The sequence below is a fragment of the Crinia signifera genome, chromosome 9, assembly GCF_055691185.1.
Source record: "Crinia signifera chromosome 9, ASM5569118v1, whole genome shotgun sequence".
In the NCBI taxonomy this organism is placed as follows: Eukaryota; Metazoa; Chordata; class Amphibia; order Anura; family Myobatrachidae; genus Crinia; species Crinia signifera.
This window is the reverse complement of record NC_139225.1, coordinates 27368776-27387191: the sequence shown is the minus strand read 5'-3', so window position 1 is coordinate 27387191 and position 18416 is coordinate 27368776. Positions and strand designations below refer to the sequence as shown.

Below are 18416 nucleotides of genomic sequence, written 5' to 3'. Positions count from 1 at the left end.
TACCCTCACCCACTGGCAGAAGCTGCACAGTGTCCCCCACCCTCCTCTTCTGGCAGTGGTGGAACCTGCAGCGCGGCAGCCAGGTCCAGATTTCCCACCTAGGGGCGGCACCTGCTTGTGGCGGTACCGGATCCCCCATTCTCACTGGGGTACGTGAAATGCGGGAGCGGGGTCGCAGGAGTCCACTCGGGGTGGAATTGCCGGAAGGGGGTCAGGGGGGTCTGCAAATTACGGGAGGGGGGGCGCGAGGGTCCGCGAATTGTGGGAGGGTGCGGGGGTCCACAAATCGCAGGAGGGGGGTTGTGTGGGTCAGTGAATTGCGGGAGGGGGGGGTTGCGGGGGTCTATGAATCGCGGGAGGGGGCGCGAGGGTTCCGTGAATCGCGGGAGGGGTGCGGGGGGTTCCTTGAATCAAGGGGGGGAGGCACAGGGGGGCGGGTTTAGAATCGCGGGAGGGGGGCGCAGGGGTCCGTGAATCGCTGGAGGGGGTCTGCAAATTGCGGAAGGGGGGCTGGCGGGGTGACGTGAATCGCGGGAGGGGGGGTTGTGAATCGCGGGAGGGGGGGCGTGAATTGTGGGAGGGGGCGCAGGGGGTCCGTGAATTGCGGAAAGGGGGGTGCGTGGGGCGCCCTGAATTGCGGGAGGGGGGCCGCGAATTGCGGGAGGGGGGCATTGGGGACTATTAAGCTTATTTTACATACACACACATAACATCCATATATAATGGATGAATGGGGGATGAAACGCGTTGAGAGAGGGACTCTTACCTATGCGATGACTGAATGACCTCATCCAATGCATCAGATAAGCTCTTAAAAATCTTTTTTATTGTACGGGCAAATTTTGTCTTGTTTGCTTTTTAATAAATTTGTGTTAGCAATATTACGCTATTATATTCCTTTTTCCATTCCTGTGAACCTGAGGTGTTTTGTTGTGTATACACGGAGCTGAGAAATATTGAAGCTACCAGACACCCAGAGGCACCTATCAATTAAGCGAATGAAAGAGTGGTTGGGAGACCACTGATTACGGTACACTTGTACACACTAGGGGTGATCTATTCACTTAAGGTGGAGGGATCCGTTTTAATATCAATATACTGCACCAGAAGGCGCCCATCTCACTTTTTTCCAGATTCACATACAAAGATTCCCGAGAACAGGAATCAACAGGAGAGGAGCGGCCACTCGAAAAAGAGGAACTGGGCAGGACTATAGAAAACGGACACATAGTGTCAACTTTCCTAAAAAGACTTGACAGGGGGGCATCCACTCAGCGCTAGTACCACCAATATCTTGTTACAATTTTGTTCTTTCTGGGTACATCAAGCAGCAGAGTGTATTGTGTTTTCCCTGTCTGTAGACTTTGGCTTTTAAACCAGTGTGTAATATGAGTAACGTCTTCCAACCCAGAGCAGGGATGTCGCGGAGAATGGACATTTGTCAGAGAATCTTTAGTAATACAGAGACACCAACCCAGCCAGGGAATAAATCTATAGATGATAAATTTTGGGACATAGAAAGGGTCCTGGCAAAAGAGATTAGAATATGGTGGGATATTGCCAGTATAGACCAATACATTAAAATGGATAGAGTCCCAAGAGGCCTGAGAGTCCAAAAAGAACCCACTTTTACGAGTACAAATGAAAATTTTCTTAAACAGTGGGATAAAGCTTTGCATGACTGCTCTATAAAATTGATGGCACTGATAGTAGAAGAAAAAGGTAGAGAGCTACTTAAAATAGAAAAAGAAATAAAGGAAAAGGAAAAGGAATTGGAAGAACATAAGAATAGTGAGGATTTCAAAGCAAACGAAATAGTACTTGTGAAAAAGTTAGAGAAAATTGAGGAGGAAGTCATTCGTACTAAAGAAAAAAAGCATAAGAGAGATAAACAGGACTATGATAATGATAGAATAAAAAAGTGGAATGACAGAACCATGACGGGAAAAGAACGCAGAGATGACTCAAGACAAAGAGTATACAAAGAGTGGAAAACCATACCACAAGGACACAGAAAAAGACAACAGGGGACTCCAAGAAGGGGGTATCTGGAAACAACAAACAGATATGGGGCATTATTGCATCAGAACGAAGAACAGAAGTCAGAACAAGGACATTTTTTATCCAAAACAGCCTCCGATGTCATACCGAGGAGGGTAATGGAAGTAAAAGAGGTAGTGACCAGAGCACCACAACTAAAAAGAAGACTGGCAGAAAGCGAGGTTCAAGAGGAAGAGGGCTTAAGCGAATATATCAAAAGAAGGAACATACGGACCTAGAAGGAGAATACAAAATGGGAGATGGAGGCATTTATAATTTGTCAGATCACAATCTGACAAAAATGGAAATAAAATTATTGAACAAAGGCCTCTCCTTTGCACCTAGCTCCGATCTAAATCAGTTCGAGATCTTTACGGACTTGAATAAATTCGTCAGGAAGCTCACCCTGAAGAGACACTTCGCAAAAAGGGAGCCCATGAATACACTAACAGAGGAAGATAGATCTAAATCAGGACTCAAACCAGTTTCTAAATTTTACCCGTTAGAGTCAAAAAGCACCCAAATTGACCTATTTTATGAATTAGCAAGGAAGGATTTGGAAGGTCTGAATCTAACAAAGAAAAAGAAAGCAGCGAATCTAACGAATTTTGAAAAACAGGCGTTAAAAACCCTCAAAAATAATGCAGAAGTAGTACTGAAGAGTGCAGACAAGGGAGGGGGACTTGTCCTAATGAATCGCACAGATTATGAGGGAGAAGCTCTAAGACTTTTGGGGGATGAGAAGTCGTATCAACGACTCCCCAAAGATCCCACGACAGACTTCCTAGATGAACTCAGACCCATATTGGTTACTGCATTACATCGAAAAATTATTAGTAAGGATGAGTACCAATATTTAATTAAAAACTCACCGTTTATACCGGTTTTCTACTTTCTTCCGAAAATCCATAAGCGGTTAGACAATCCCCCGGGGAGACCTATAGTCTCAGGGACAGATTCTCTCACTTCTGGCCTTTCAGAATACGTAGAAGTATTCCTCAAGAAACATGTACCAATTTTAAGCTCGTATATTAAAGATACCACCGCCATACTGCAGACCCTAGAGGGAACAGAATGGAAAGAAGGCTATTTATGGGCAACGGTGGATGTACAGTCATTGTACACGTCAATCATACACGAGAAAGGCATCGAATCCTGTAAAGAATTCTTAGAAGGTGACCAAAGCATGGACGCCACCCATAAAGATTTTGTGTGTACCTTAATGAGATTCATTTTGAGTCACAATTATTTCAAATTCCTAGAGCTGTTCTACATACAGACGTGTGGAACAGCAATGGGGACGGTTTTCGCTCCCAGTTTCGCGAATCTACATATGGGAAGCTGGGAGAAGAAAAATATATATGAAAATAACCGTTTTTTGAATAAGATCAAATTGTACAAAAGGTATATCGATGATATCCTGATCATATGGGATGGGACGAAAGGAGACTTCGATGTTTTCATGAGGGAGCTGGAAGTGAACGATTACAATCTTTCCTTTACATATAAGATCAGTGAAGAAAAGGTTGACTATCTGGACCTGGTACTATCTAATGAAGGGGAGAGAGTGATAACCAAGAATTTTGTGAAAGAAGTGGATGCCAATTCTTATGTTCATTACAAAAGTAATCATAAGAAACAGTGGAAAAATAATACTCCACTATCACAATTTTCAAGGATTAAAAGAAACTGCACAGAAGAGACAGACTGTGAAGAACAAGTCGAACTTTATAAGAAGAGATTTTTAGAGAGAGAGTATCCGGACACAATCTTGGAAGAAGCTGTGGAGAAAACAAAAAAACTGAATAGAAAAGACCTCCTAAAATACAAAAATAAGGACCAAAGAGGAGAACGGGTGAATTTTATCACAACCTTCAATTCGCAAGAACAAGAAATTAGGAGGATTTTAAAGAAACATTGGGGTATTTTACAGACAGATCCAATTTTAAAGAAGATCCTCCCTATACAACCTGATGTAGTATTCAAGAAAGCGAAAAACCTTAAGGACTCATTAGCACCAAGTATGCTCCAACAGAAGAAGAAGGGAGTAAACACCCCCTGGGACTGAGCGAAAGGCTTTTTTAAATGCAATAAGTGCAATATATGCAAATTTGCACATCCCGATTTTAGGAATTTTAGCAATTTTAATGGTTCTAAAAAATACACTCTGAAAAACCTAGTTAACTGTAATAGTAGCTGGGTGATATACATGTTAGAGTGTACATGCAGTTTCAAGTACATTGGCAAAACGAAACGCCAACTGAAACTGAGAATTCAGGAACATGTGAGAGGTATAAAAAACAAAACAGATGGTCACACAGTTCCGAGACATTTTGTACAGGCCCATAATGGGAATGTAGAAGATCTAAAATTCAAAGTACTGGAGCATGTCACTTTAGGTCCAAGGGGAGGAGATAGGGAGAATCTTTTATCCAGAAGGGAGATGTTCTGGATTTATGAACTTGGTACGTTAACCCCAAATGGGCTTAACGACAACTATGAATTAGCACCATTTTTATAAAGCATTTTATAAGCCTTTTTTACCCCATTTTATCGGGTTTTTATGATATTTGATGTTTTTTGTGTACTTCTGTGAATCGTTCTGATGTGTGATATATAATTTTTTATGTATTTTATATTTTTCCATACTGCTGTTATATTGAACTAAAATCCGAAATGTTCAGAAGAGAGAGGGGCGGACTGTAATATCGGGAATTTCGTGGGAGGGCACTGTGACCTACAACCCCATGAATGCACTGATTAGACACCGGCCCCCCCTTTTGTATATGTATACATTTATCTGTGTCTAAACACATATCGGCAATACCATTGGCTGAGTACCCTCCCATGCCATACACTGTGTAGGTAGGGGGAGGATCAAGTTACCATGACAGCCGAGGTATTTACGAATGGTTCTAGCTAGTGACAGCAGAACCAGGAAATCGCGCACGAAACCGGAAGTCGCGTGCGTATCATGGGACTTCTGGTGATGATGCGCGTGCGTTCCATTTAGCCAGAGAGTCTATGAATGGCTCTGAATGCCGGGGAAGAACCCGGAAGTCGCGTCTAGAACCGGAAGTCTCGTGCGTGTCACGGGATTTCCGGAAGTGACGCGTATGCGTTCCACATAACCGGAAGAGGGAGTGGAGAACCGCGATTTGGCGGGATCCACAACCATAGAAGTGGTATAAATAGAAGCCTGTTTTGAGAGAGGACTTATACTCCTGAGGAAGTCCAAGCCGTTTTGAGGCGGGGGATGAAACGCGTTGAGAGAGGGACTCTTACCTATGCGATGACTGAATGACCTCATCCAATGCATCAGATAAGCTCTTAAAAATCTTTTTTATTGTACGGGCAAATTTTGTCTTGTTTGCTTTTTAATAAATTTGTGTTAGCAATATTACGCTATTATATTCCTTTTTCCATTCCTGTGAACCTGAGGTGTTTTGTTGTGTATACACGGAGCTGAGAAATATTGAAGCTACCAGACACCCAGAGGCACCTATCAATTAAGCGAATGAAAGAGTGGTTGGGAGACCACTGATTACGGTACACTTGTACACACTAGGGGTGATCTATTCACTTAAGGTGGAGGGATCCGTTTTAATATCAATATACTGCACCAGAAGGCGCCCATCTCACTTTTTTCCAGATATATATATATAAATGCATACACACACATACATACATACATACATATTCACACATAAACAAAGCATGCATGCAGTAAATACAGCATACATACATACATACATGCATATACACACACATACCACCTTATTAACACAAAGTACATACATCCCACTGCCTGCCCCATCACCCATCCACATGCTGTTTACAATAACAACTGCACAGTTTCTTACAGGCAGCATCCCCTGAGGCGGAGCTCATCCTTCTTAAAAAAAAAAACCCACATTCCACAGCTTTGATATATCAGCACACCCTGCGTGCGACTATGTACATACCCCCTGGGCCCACCCTTTCTTCCGGCTCTACTGGCTGTGCAATGTGAGTGGGCGGAGAGCAGCCACCGCCCCTGGTACTTATCCTGCCTCCAGCTCCCATGGCCTCTGGCCCAGCAAGCCACTGTAGTGCACCTTGCCCCTGCACACCCTTTTTCTGCAAATCGGACCCTATTAAATTGGTGATTTCAGAAAACTGTTTGAATTCTGACGTTTTTTACTTAAAATCACAAAAATTAAAATATCTCATCCTATTAAATGTTACCTCAGATCTCTTTCTCTCTCACACATGCAAAAAGACAGAGGCAATCACAAAGTAGCAGACTAGTTTTCGAAGCATTTGCTTCGAGCGGGCTTACAAGTTTATTAATAATCTCTTATATAGCGCATCAAATTCCATTGCGATTTACAATTGGAATCAGTGATACAACAAACTGGGAAGCTACAGTCAGTCAAAGAGGAAGGGAAATAGGCATTGATACACAAGGATAGGTGTTATCTATTGCATAGGGTCCAAAGCTCAACAACAAAAAAGGTTGACAGGGACATAAGGCCGACAGGGTCCAAAGGTCGACAGTGATAAGGTCAACAGGGTCAAAAGGTCAACATTCAAAGGTTGCCATGAAAAATGTCAACATGAGTTTTGCATAGTTTTTGTGTCTATGTTGACGTAGGTCGCCATGGACACCGCCTAAGTATACCACGTCCTCTCGCATGGCTCGCTACGCTTGCCATCCTCCACACCGTAGTTGGCCCTTCGGCTCAAAATTTTGTACAAAAATGCATGTCAACCTTTTCATGTTGACCTTTTGACTGTCAACCTAGAGTCAATCTATCATGAGTCCGGATACCAATACAGTTATGTGGTGAGGGACCAACATATTTTATAATTGGAAGCCACATGCGCTGATTTTGCCTATTTCATGAACCATAAATAATTTGAATTGGTTTTGGACCACCATCCTGAGGCACCCCTGCAAGTGATTCGCAGCAGACCAGGGAGCTACGGCATGCAGTTTGGGAACCGCTGTCATAGGCTACAATGATCATTTACTTACTGATGCAAATCTATTCGGCTCAGGACCTTGTTAACGTTTCTAATCAATGAAGCGTTATATCTTCAAATAGTTTTATCTTCTATTAAAAATGTGTTCTGACGAGGCGCTCTGCAATGGTAAAGCAGGGCTGTCTCAGAAGAGACTATTTTGTAATGTCCAATAGATTTTAGAACAGTGTGTACAGATGTCTGAATGACTTTCCTCGGATCCATAATCATTTTTTAGTTATTTAAATAGCCTGGTCCTCTAGGCTCTCGGAGAACATGCTGCAGTATATTGTATCCGGGCAAACTCTGCCAAGATGAGATGTTGGAGAAGCTTCCATCAATGGTGACAGTTTGAGGGAACACGTGATTCTCAAAGAGAAAAATCCCAACTCCTGGGTTCTGTTGCTGGAGACTTTCCATCAGGACGTCCCATGTTTAATTGGCAGAATTATTTCATCAAGGTCATTAAGCAGCACAAACTTACTCCTGTACATGTTCCGATAGACACAGTCATTGAGTGCTGCCACTTGACCATAATACCCAATATCCTTGGCATCCATAGAATGGTGCCATGCTCGAGTCGTTCTTAGATACCGGTGAATTGGCCAAGGTATCACCTCAACAACACCTTCTGCAATGTAGTACTGAATGACTTTTTCCACCTGGGTGCTGCAGTTATTGAGGTAGATCATGACCCGTTGTGCCCCCAGTATCCGGTACATCTCCACCGCCTGTATGAACTGTAAGATTTTACTATAATTCTCAAACATGGTGGAAATGCAGACCGTGAAGTTGGCAGAGAGCGGTTCAATGTCCAGATTTTGTATTTGGAACAGAGGTAACTGCATCATGTTCCCCGTAGGAGATGTATGGACAGATAGGTACTCGGCGTAACAGCCTGGTGGCTCCTTACAGACCAGGTCCGTTGTGCCGTAGGGAAACTCAAACCGATCAGTGTGTATGTCTATCTGAGCCTGGGAAACCTTCACCGATTTGGTAACGGTACAACAAAAAAGCAGTACAGCTCCTTCACTTCTGTGTGGTGGATAATGGCGAGGATACGGACTGTACGTTTATCATTTATTCGGGGTTCGAAATATGGGGCTAGGATAAATGTCCGGTTGTCTTGCAGTGGGGTAATAGTGTCGGTGGTTAGTCTATGTTCACAGCAGATACACGGAGATCTCAGTGATCCAACCGGGTGTTTAAAGAGTTAGTATAATATCCCAGTAGAAAGGCAGCAGTCAGTAAGGCAGACATGTATATTAGCTTCTTCCTTGTGATGATGGTCATCATATCAGGAAATGAGTTACTGGGGGAGAAACACAGGAAACATGTGAGAAGGCAAAGTGATAAAAGTATAGAACGTGCTCTGTTTTCCACACCTGTTTTATACTCAGCCAGTGGATGGTGCCACATGTTACTGTGACCAGTGGAGATATAAGAGCGGTACTGTTTCTGGCTGATAGATTAGTATTACATCTTATTTATAAGGTGCCACAAGTGTTTTGCAGTGCTGAACAGAGACAGTGATTCAGACCAGGTAGGCCAGGCGTGAATTTTCTCCCCCGGCCAATGAGGAGGGTCTGCGCATGCAAATGTGAGAATATGCGCATCTGTAGACCCCTGTGAAAACTCCTACAGAGAGTATCCCACTCGTTCAGTACACTACACTGGTTAAACCCAGAATTATGCTAAGTATGAAAGATACACAGTAAGAGCAGGTCAGACTTGAGCACGGAGCGGGTTAACAAAATGGCTGCTGAGTGTGAACCAGGAGCCCACATCTATGGAACGAGCGAGGGCATAGGATTTACATATCTAAGGGGAATGCTGTGCGTCTCATTATGCTAGTTAGAACACACAGGGGATGCAATGATTGACCCGCAGCTCCGGTCCCCTACCAACACCGCTGTCCTGGCTTGGGCGCACCTGCTGTGAAACAGGGACTGAGCACCTGGCAGGAGGTGACCCACCTGAGCACAGGATTGCTCACCGTCACCTCCCCGCAGTCCGGCAATCGTGCCCTGGCTGCAGACAAGGGCGGCTCCAGGAGAAAATAACCCTGATATGAGAGGGTTTGGGAGGGGGAGGGTGTTAGTGGTGCCAGTGTACATGCTAAGGGAGTGGCGAGAGAGACGAGAGCAGAGAGAGGGCGGGAATGGGGATTAAAAATAGGCCCTGGCGTTTAAAGAACACAGGCCCACAGGTGAAAAAAGTGGAGGATGTAGTTGTGCACGCGCCGAAGGTGCGCTCTGAAAAAAGGGGGTGTGGCCACTCAATAGGGGGCATGTCCCTGAGTGTAGTGTACCACACCATATACAACTTCTACATATTATGCAACAAAATACTAGACCCCATTATACTTGATGCTTACGCGTGACGCTTCTGACGAAGGAACAATTTCCGAAACGCGTTAAGTGTGATTCTCCCACTATCCTGACTTGTTGTTCCCTGAAAAGAGCTGTGCGGCGGCGGTGAATCCTGGACTGAGCCGCTTGCTTCCGGATCAAGGGACCCATACTGGAGAAGGACCCATTTACATCTTATGCCTGCTGCTTGTCTGGGGCCACATTGTTCATGCTTTTAAACAAGTCACTAATTTGTAAGTGCATAGTCCACATTAAAAACCCTTTTAATCAAAGTGATTTGCACCATGTTGCTTTCTATTATGTCTCCCTTGTATGTTGAATAGGGGAGAATTGGAAAATATTTGAATAATCTGGATCATCCACATTTCCCATCATATGCAATTTATCATCTGACAAGTTGCACCTGTTTTTATATTTTACCTGTACAAGGTTTATTCACCTTGGGGCATAGTTACCTTTGAGCGCTACTGTATTTCTTCAGATTCACTTTTTTTCTATTTGTACCATGTATCTAGTAGTTTAAGGTGTTGCTACTGTGTGGATCTGTTTATAGCTGCACGCTGGTTTAATTGCGTACCCACTAGTCATATCTTTGTGCTGCCTCATGGATTGAGCCAAAATTCACATAATGCCACACTGATTGAACCAAAATGCATGTAATGTCACATGGATTGTGCCAAAATTCACATAATGCCACAGAGATTAAATCAAAATTCACAATATGCTTCATAAACAGGGAAATTGTGCGCCAAAGTCGCGCATTAAAAATATACACCATAATGCCCATTACACGTTAAGTTACACGCCATTATGTCCATTATGTTTTATGCCAAACACCATAATGCCTATTCAAAATTATGCTACATAAGTGCTGCTTACCTACATGCTCATTGCCAAGGGTTCCCTGCTCATTGCCAGGGGTTACATACTCATTGCCAAGGGTTCCCTGCTCATTGCCAGGGGTTCCATACTCATTGCCAAGGGTTCCATGCTCATTGCCAGGGGTTCCATGATCGTTGCCATGTGGGATTACATGCTCATTGCCAGGGGGAATGGGTAACTGGGGGACAGTCACCGCCAGGCAGAAGTGACAGCCATTGACAGCCAGGCAAAGAGCGGGGGGCTGCCCGGCTGTATTCAGAGCACTGCAGGTCCCGGCTATTTGAAATAATACCCCTTTCACACCAGAAAATGCAGGGATTTACCAGGGAATATTGTCCAGGGATCATTGCCACTTCCCTTAACTAAAATCGTAAACTAATACCAAATAAACTAGTAGTCAGTCTGCCCTGAAAGCCAACAGTCTCTAGAACACCTAGAACCAGAGATATCACAGTGAAAAGTGGACACATTTTCCCATAGACTTAAATGTGCCCATTTATTCAGACCCATCATGGGTTCTGACACTTGCCATTAGCCTTGCGGGGGTCTCAGAAACTTGGGGTTCATAGGTAGCTAAATGTCTCCTCTTTCATAACTATGGTTAAAAGTCCATTTTAATTGATCCACAGTGAATTTTATAGTACCATGCAAGACACCGGCACTGCTGACACTGTAACACATGCTGCACTATATAACCTGCAGCAATGGTGACCATGCCTGTCACCTCAATGCTAACAAAAATGACAGGCTCAATTCTTTTAAGATAGTACTGGGCCAGATTCTCTAAGCTTCAAAAGTGATAAACAGCCAGCCAATCAGCTCCTTTCTGACATTTTTCAAACACAGTCTGTGACATGGCAGGTAGGAGTCGATTGGCTGGCTGTTTATCACTCTCCATTTTATCACTTTTGAAGCTTAGAGAATCTGGCCTAGTGTATCAGTGCTGCTGATACTGGCCCAGACGCTGCAGTGAAAACCCTGCCGCTGTGTTCCCTATGCCGGGATCACTGTGTAAAAGGCTTTGATTCTCTTTACTGTTTTATTTGCGTAAAAGTAGCACAAACAGCTTGTAATGTATTCTTCTCTAAAGGCTAAAGCGGAAAGTTTTATCTCTATAAGTATAATGGGGAGAGATAAAAGCTTTCCCCTAAGATCCTGGATACCAAAAACACAGCGCTTTAGCGTCTCCATACAGTATTTTCTATTTGCGTACAGCAATCTCCCTCTCTCCCTCATTAGTCTAGCAATCTCCCTCATTTCACTAAGCACACATTACACTGTTACATCTTAGTTACCCCCCCCCCCCCCCCTGCATTCTACAGGAGACACCCTGAAATAGCAGCAATCTCCCTCTCTCCCTCATTAGTCTAGCAATATCCCTCATTTCACTTAGCCCACATTAAAATGTTTTGTGAAAAACAGAATGAGAGACAGATACATTTACATTGAATCATCAGCACCATTTCCCAGCACTTTACCAAGTATAGTACAGTAGCTCTTACTAACTGCTTTGGGGCTCATATAAAATTGGATATAAGTCCTTTTACAAGATTTCCCTCACATGTAGCAATGCACACCCACGTTTCTATCTGCCACGTTCACAATCTCTTTTTACAATCTCTCCATATATGGAGCTAGACACATCCTTTGGGTGGAGCATGGCACGCCCCCTCAATGGGGCACTGTGCAAAATTCTACTACCAACTATAATCTCCCTGAAACTAGTTTTCAAAAGTAGGCAAGTATGTACTAAGTAGCACTTGCATACTTATACCCCTTTTACACCGCCGAAAAATCCGGGTCAGCGGCGGGTCAGACCCGGATCTTCGGCGGTGTAAATCCCTAACGCCGTGTCCCTTTACACGGGACTTCTACCCAGGTCCTGACCTGGGTAGAACACGGCTAGGACCTGGGTAGAGGGCGGTGTAAATGGGAACGCCGGGTCGGATGACCCGGCTCCCATTTACATGAATGGGGAACGTCCAACCTGCGGACCGCAGCGTCGGCAGGTTGGACGGATTGTCAGTCTGACACTGACAGCCCGCGCTGCTGTCTGCTATACTCTGCAGACAGCAGCGGCGGCGGGGGAGGGAGGTGAACGGATGCCTGTGTGCGGCATCCATTCACCTCCTGTCCAATGGCGGGGGGGTGCGCGCGGGGACTGGGGGCTGCCTAGCAGCTTACCTTAAGGCCCCCTTACATTAGGCGATTTGGGCACGATTTTGCCCGATTCGGATGAATCGGGCCGTGAAATCGTCCCAAATCGCATATGGTGACATCCCCTCCGACCCGATGCGCGGCCCCGTGCGCATCGGATCGGAGATGGGAGGTCGGACGGGCTGCACATAAGATTTGCTAAATCTTATGTGCTGCCCGGAGCCGTGCTCCCCCACAACAGGGGACCTACCAGAGTCAGGCGCAGGGAGCCGGGCAACATCAGCGGGAGCAGGGGGGCGGCGCAGAGTACAGGGAGCCGGGCAGGAGAAGACGCTGCAGCAGCAGCACTTCAAAAAAAAAAAGGGCCATACAAACGCATAGGAAGCCATTCATTGGCTGAAACCTCTCTCAGCCAATCAGCGATTGGCTGAGACCTCTCTCAGCCAATCGCTCATTGGCTGAGAGAGGTCTCAGCCAATCAATGGCTTCCTATTCGTTTGTATGGGGTTTTTCTTTTTTTTTGGAAGTGCTGCTGCTGCATCGTGTTCTCCTGCCCGGCTCCCTGGTACTCTGCGCCGCCGCCACCCCTGCTCCCTGCCCAGCGGCTTCCTGCCCGGCTCCCTGCACCCCGACCCCCCCCCCCTGCCCACTCTGCGGGCATATTCCTGCTGCTGTCCCCCGCTCCCATTGTCCCTGCAGCTCCCCGGGAGTGGCATGTGATAAATCGCATGCGATTCATCACATGCAAAACTTGGCACATGAAGTGCCATCGCATGTGTTCCCTCCCGGGGAGCTGCTGGGACAATCGGGTCCGACTTGTCGTTATGACAAGTCGGACAAATGTAAGGGGGCTATAAGTGCTGGGCTGCCCCCAGCAGCGTTCCGGGTACGGCGGCGTCGATCGGCGCTTGAAGATGACATCGCGCTGTCATCTTCAAGCGCCGGGAAGGGGCGGGAGGGGGGTGCGGACGTTTAAGCCCGTCCGGTGTAAATGCCCCTAAACGCCGGGTCGCACCCGGCTTCAACCAGGGTCCAAAAAGCCGGGTGCGACCCGGCGTTTTGGTCTAAAAGGGGTATAAGTTGCCCGAACAGCTTTTAACATACAGTACTGTGCTGTAACCAGCAGCAAGCGTTATCTCTGGAAGTATACTGGGGAGAGATTAAAGCTCCCCCTAAGTGCCTGGATACCAAAAACTTTGTGCTTAGTCTTTCTATACAGTAGTTCCTGTTTGCGCACTAAGTAGTAGCTTTCCCAACAGCATTGAAGAGGCGTCTCAGCAAAATGAGCCCGACTTTAAACACAGTCGGGCTCGTTGTGATGAGAACGCCCGTGGATTGTCGAGCTCACAGCTGGATCTCGACGAAGCGAAAAGTCAACATGCACTTGGTTGACAATAATGTTGACACCTAGCGAGAAGCTTCTGTGCCAAAGTGAATCTTAGTAGTTAAATACACATAGGGGTATTCAATTGTGGCCAACATTTCCGACAGTTAATATCAGCCATTTGTATTTAATCCCGGCCGTTTCCATCCGGGACTCGCCTATGTATATTTGACTTTGCTAAAAGCCGAATCTGCATTGTCTAAAATGGCCGCTTCATTGTCGAATTAGTGTCTGTTTTCATTAAAAAAAACAACAACTGTGGATTCGCTGAACCACGTTTTTTTCCGATGGTTGTGATCTTTCCGACATTCAGAAAAACGGACCTGCAATTGAATAGGTCAAAAATGGCCAGGATTGAATACAATAAGTATTAGCCAGATAATAAATATAGATATGGGTCATAGGGTCCACCAATATTAGGTCAACATGCATTGGGTCGACCACAGAAGGTCGACATGGCCTAGGTCGACACATGATATAGGTTGATATGGCTAAGGTCGACAGGGTTGGAAGGTCGACACAAGCATTAGGTCGACAATGGCTAGGTTGACAGTCAAAAGGTTGACATGATTTCCCCTGCCTTCGAAAATATAGGGCAGGATGGGCGGCTGATGTCATGTGACATCAGCCGCCCGTCCCCGGCAGACAACGGCCCGCCTGCGTACCCATGGTAACGCCCAGCGTTTTCATGGGGACGCCCATAAAATGCTGGCCGTTCCTATGGCCCAGCGCCACCACCGCCCCCCATCCCTCCCTCCCCTCTGTCAACTGCAAGGCGAGTGAGCAACTCACCGCGGCCATTCACAGTCAGGGTTTGTACATGTGCAGAAATGCCCCAACCATCGGACCAGGGGCAGAATTCAGATCACTACGTGTGATCCAAAATCAGCACCTTTGTCTAGATAGTCAAAATCTCTTATAAGGTTAGCCAAAATCTCCCAGTTTTTCTCCTGCTTAGTCGAAATTGTCTAGCGCAGATTGCTTAGCATAGACAGACTGTGCAGGCAAGGCAATGTTAACTAGATCACTTATGTAGGGCACACACCAGACCGATCATGTCCGTGAGCAGATCGGGAGACGATCATATGATGGTCGTACAATCTGTTGGAGCACATGATCTGCATACGACCCAATCATGATCTGTACCCAGTTGAAGGGATCGTTTTCAAATCCTGACTGCAGTAGGTAGGTTCTGCAAAACGGCCAAATCTCCAGCAGGGACGCGCATCAGATCGGAATCAGATCTAAAACATGCCCAATTCACATACAATCGGTCGAGATTGTACCCAAATTGGGGGAATTGAGGCCAAATCTTGTGTGTACCCAGCATTACAGTTACGTGAAAAGTCTAGTGATTGAACATTATATGGAATACTTATTCATAAAGGAGTTATTAATCATTTACTTACAAAGAAAAGCATTATTTGTCATTTGCTGAACAAACTGTGACTGACTGTTTCCATACCTCCCAACTGTCACGATTTTAGAGGGACAGTCCCGATTTTCGGGTCCTGTCCCGCTGTCCCACCCGCGGCAGGCATTGTCCCGCTGCGGGGGGGTGACAGTTGGGAGACCCCCAATCTAGTAGAATAGACGCTGTGCGCATGCGCACAGCGTCTATTCTCGTATGAAAATGAGGTCGCGGCTAATTAGCATAAGCCGCGCCCTCATTTGCATACGCCCCGCCCCCTTTTCGGACGCTCGCGCGGCTTTGCCGCACGAGTGTCCCTATTTCCTCCGGCCAGAAGTTGGGAGGTATGTGTTTCACTTGCCGGCTGTATGACAGTTCGTGCACCCATGCAACAACATATTTCTCTCCTCCCAGTTTGAGCAGAGTTTACGTGTGTTTACCTCACACTGGGGCAGATGTATTAACCCTTAACAAGAGATAAATGCAAGAGTGATAAAGAGAGATAAACGTCCAGCCAATCAGCTCCTTACTGCCATGTTACAGGCTGTGTTTGAAAAAAGTCAGTAAGGAGCTGATCTGCCCCCTTGTTACCCTCAAGAGGCCACAGGATAATTAATTACTGTTTCTTGCAACTGTGGTACAAGTGGTAGAGAGTTCAAGGGGCCTAGTTACCATGGATCGCATTTACAATACGATCTGGGCAGAATGTTACCGCCCATGATGGCATTGTAAAATGCGATCCCATTGGAGGTATGTATAATACCGAAAAAAGCCCGTCCCTGCGATGTCCGGAGCTGGAAACGCGCACGGGGGGGGGGGGGGGTGTTGCACATGAGCGGTTAGCACCAACGCTGCTCAATACACTCTGGCCGGGGCAGTGTGATCCCATAACCATAGCCCAGGTATGCGAAGCCTGGCTGCCTGATGTTGATGCATCGGGCAGCTTCGCATCCCCCATAGAAACCTATGGGGTATGCAGCCGGCGGCGGTGAAGGGGGGATTGCAGCAGGCATCGGAGATGTGTTTTTGGGGATTTAGCCACAAATATTATTTGACAAATGGGCCCCTAAGAGACTGAGTTTTAAATCCACATCACAGGTTAACTACTGGACTACAATTGCACCTTGAGTTACACGTTATGCCTAAAGGGCCGAACAAATTAGCCAACCCGTGTCTGATAGTTCCCAGAGCGCTTATGGTTGATGATTTCTCTCTCGAATTAATAGAATGACCCCAAAAGAGAAAAAAAAAATGGAACAAGATAGTGTAATACTGTTTCACTATAATTAGTACATATAAGGTATGGAGAGTTTTTGACTCGTACCAAATGTATATGTCTACTTTGATTGTAGACAATAACGCTTGATTGAGGGGAATCTATGTTCCACCAATGGAAAGTCCTCCTCTTATTTGCCCAATTCAGTGGATATGCACTCGAAAGGATAAGAAACAATTTATGGTGCAGTACGTTTTAATAAGAACAGGTAAAAACAAGGGCCCTTATTGTGATCGGTGCGTACATTCCCGAATTCTTACGGAGCGGGCCGCACACAACGCTATGCGGACATCGTCCGTAGAAACGCCCATTGAGCCTCCGCATTCGGACGGACTCACTCTTTAAGAATTGGGCGTGTGTACGGACGACCTAAAAACCTTGCGTGTGCGGTGGACACGTACAGATTCTGCACGGTCTTACAGCGTAAGCACAGTCTTACCGCGTTAGAACGTACGGGAACCTGGCCGTACGCACCGATGCGGAGTATTTACGCTCAATACAACACACTTTTTCTGAGCACACACAGCGAACACATGATCCACTTATGCAATTAGGCAACCTCATTAAAAAGGGATTGTTGTCTATTTGAATCAATTAAATCCTAATATATACTGAACCACATTACTACTATATTCATTACACACATTAACCCTTACAGCATGTGAACATAACATACATCTATATACAGTATGTACAGTTTGCTTATTTAAAAGATTATAAACAAGTTACACATATACTTTTCCATTTAAAAAAAACACACAGACAACTTCGAACTGTAATTAACTATTTATTAGGGTTAAAAAACATAGAATTTTTGGAAAAAATAAATTAATTAATTTGCGTCATCGGAATGGGATTATATGGTCGACGAGTATTAGATCGACGGTGTTTTGGTCGAAGCCGTTAGTCAGACTGTACGTTTTATCCAAAGTGTATAGATAGACAGTAGCATATGGTCCATCATAGTTAGATAGAAATATGCAAGGTCTTACGGCAGAAAGGTAGACCGCTATTAGGTCGACCGGTAAATATGTCGACCGTTTCAAGGTCGAAAATTACAAGGTCGATCAACAATAGGTGGACCGCTATAAGGTCAACAAGTGCAAAGTCAACTGTTTATAATTTGAGCACATTTAGGACGCCTTACACAAGGTTCACCGTTAATAGGTTGACACATAAACCACGTTGTACAGCAGTATTCTGACGTGGCACCACAAGTGCCACAATGACCTGGCACTGCTTAGCGCTGCACACCCCCATTACACCGTCACCCATGAAGCTCTCCACCCCTGGGATCCCTCCATCTCCCTAGCTTCACCCATTAAATACGGCACACCTATTGCCGGCTAAATGCAGACTCCCCAAGTCTCCCCATAGAGTCAAACAGCCTCCCGTCTACATTTAGAAGCTCAACTCCACTCTAGCGCATTGCCGGGCCCTGTCATGACTGCGGCGCCCAGTAGGCAGCTGCCCAGGGTGCCGGGATCTCGGGGGGCGCTAAAGTCTGCCTATCAAATATTCGAGGATTTCTGTGGAGGATCCCTGTTGTACTTAATGCAGCAGGCTGCTGTGGAACCTCTGAGACCTCCCCCACACTTTCCCTAGAGGCATACTTCCCTACTTTGGTGCCTAAGAAGACTTATACCGGCCCTTGTGGCACCACAAGTACCACAATGACCTGGCACTGCTCAGTGCTGCACACCCCCATTACACCGTCACCCATGAAGCTCTCCACCCCTGGGATCCCTCCATCTCCCTAGCTTCACCCATTAAATACGGCACACCTATTGCCGCCTAAATGCAGACTCCCCAAGTCTCCCCATAGAGTCACACAGCCTCCCGTCTACATTTAGAAGCTCATTCCACGCTAGTTGATAGCGCTTTGCC

The 18416-nt window shown here is 45.9% G+C and overlaps 1 pseudogene; it reads right to left on the bottom strand.

Moving 5' to 3' along the window:
• Positions 1 to 7122: 7122 nt before the first annotated feature.
• On the bottom strand, positions 7123 to 9868 carry LOC146036813 (beta-1,4-galactosyltransferase galt-1-like; annotated as a pseudogene).
• Between the last annotated feature and the right edge of the window lie 8548 nt (positions 9869 to 18416).